The sequence below is a fragment of the Bubalus bubalis genome, chromosome 11 (assembly GCF_019923935.1).
Source record: "Bubalus bubalis isolate 160015118507 breed Murrah chromosome 11, NDDB_SH_1, whole genome shotgun sequence".
Classification (NCBI taxonomy): Eukaryota; Metazoa; Chordata; class Mammalia; order Artiodactyla; family Bovidae; genus Bubalus; species Bubalus bubalis.
In genome coordinates this window covers 78,840,258-78,842,532 of record NC_059167.1, presented here as the reverse complement: position 1 = coordinate 78,842,532, position 2,275 = coordinate 78,840,258, and positions in this window count along the sequence as shown.

The following is a 2,275-nucleotide window of genomic DNA, read 5'->3' as shown; positions in this document are numbered from 1 at the left end:
GGAAAAACCATAGCCTTGACTAGACGGACCTTTTTTGGCAAAGTAATGTCTCTGCTTTTGAATATGCTATCTAGGTTGGTCATAACTTTCCTTCCGAGGAGTAAGTGTCTTTTAATTTCACGGCTGCAATCACCATCTGCAGTGATTTTGGAGCCCAGAAAAATAAAGTCTGACACTGTTTCCACTGTTTCCCCATTTATTTGCCATGAAGTGATGGGACCAGATGCCATGATCTTCGTTTTCTGAATGTTGAGCTTTAAGCCAACTTTTTCACTCTCCTCTCTCAGTTTCATCAAGAAGTTCTTTAGTTCCTCTTCACTTTCTGCCATAAGGGTGGTGTCATCTGCATATCGGAGGCTATTGATATTTCTCCCGGCAATCTTGATCCCAGCTTGTGCTTCATCCAGCCCAGCATTTCACATGATGTACTCTGCATATTAGTTAAATAAGCAGGGTGACAATGTGCAACCTTGACATACTCCTTTTCCTATTTGGAACCAGTCTGTTGTTCCATGTCCAGTTCTAACTGTTGCTTCCTGACCTGGATACAGATTTCTCAAGAGACAGGTAAGGTGATCTGGTATTCCCATCTCTTTCAGAATTTTCCACAGTTTATTATGATCCACACAGTCAAAGGCTTTGGCATAGTCAATAAAGCAGAAATAGATGTTTTTCTGGAACTTTCTTGCTTTTTTGATGATCCACTGGATGTTGGCAGTTTGATCTCTGGTTCCTCTGCCTTTTCTAAAGCCAGCTTGAACATCTGGAAGTTCATAGTTCACGTATTGCTGAAGCCTGGCTTGGAGAATTTTAAGCATCACTTTACTAGCGTATGAGATGAGCCTTTACAGTCAGCAAAAGCAAGATCTGGAGCTGACTGTGGTCAGATCATGGGCTCCTTATTGGTCAGATCATGGGCTCCTTATTTTAAAGTTCAGGTTTAAATGAAGAAAGGCTGGAGAACCACTAGGCCATTCAGATATGACCTAAATCAAATCCCTTAATTTAAATAATTTAAACAGTATTCAACATAACATTTTCATTAAATTCAATAAATCCATTGGCTCATTCAGCAAACAGATAATTCTCGAGTGTCTAGTCTATACCAACCTCGCTTATAAACAGTTGAATTATATGGGCTTTTGAGTAAATTTTAAATATGGGAATATTGGATACAAATGAAAACTAAAGAGATCAAGAAGTGAGAATCATATGACTGCAATAAAGCAGTCAAAGATAGTTAAAACCTTCTATAGAGTGTTTAGGACCAAGAAAATACAGATGAGTACAGAGGTATTACAAGTAAGATGTGTGTGCTGTGTGGTAAGTTGCTTCAGTCATGTCTGACCCTGTGAATGCATGGCCTATACCCCAGCAGGCTCCCTTGTCGGAAGGATTCTCCAGGCACAAATATTGGAGTGGGTTGCCATGCCCTTCTCCAGGGGAATCTTCTTAATTCAGGGATTGAAACTGTGTCTCTTAAGTCTCCTGCATTGGTAGGTGAGTTCTTTACTAGAGTTACCTGAAGTGAAAGTGAAAGCGGCTCAGTCATGTCTGACTCTTTGTGAACCCATGGACCATAGTCCATGGAATTCTCCAGGGCAGAATACTGGAGTGGGTAGCCTATCCCTTCTCCAGTGTATCTTCCCAATCCAGGAATCAAACCAGGATCTCCTACATTGCAGGTGGGATTTACCAACTGAACCATCAGGGAGTTACCTGAGAAGCCTGTTTACCTTCAAACCTGAGGAACTTTTCAAATAGTTGCTTGTTGACTTTGGGTCTGGGTTTAGCTCTCCAGTTCTTTTATTCAGTCACAAGAGGGGGCTGCTTCATCTGAAAACTGTTTCTGGGAGAAGGGAAGGGAAATTTGTTTTCCATTGATGTGCCAAAAAAAGGAAAAATGATATGCTTTCATCTTCTTTAGACAACTTGTGCTTTATTATCCCTTGTTCAATGTGTGTGGTCAAGGATTCAGGGGATCTTAGCCCAATAGCCTAAGTCCTTTCCATGTACCGCCCTAAACACTGCTTTCCCATTTCCCTGCTCTGATTATCCCTTCACCTTTCTATTCCTTAAAATCTTTTTCCCCACCTCCAGCTTTTTTTTTTTTTTTAACCACTCATACTCTTCTCCGCCCGAAGCGCACTTGGTTTGTCTTTCTGTCTATTCCTCTGCCTTAGCATCCTTGCTGCACAACAGCCACAAGCATTGGCATAGGGAACATGAGGATTATGGACCACTGTTCAAGGAGGATGAGGTGAACACCATCTAT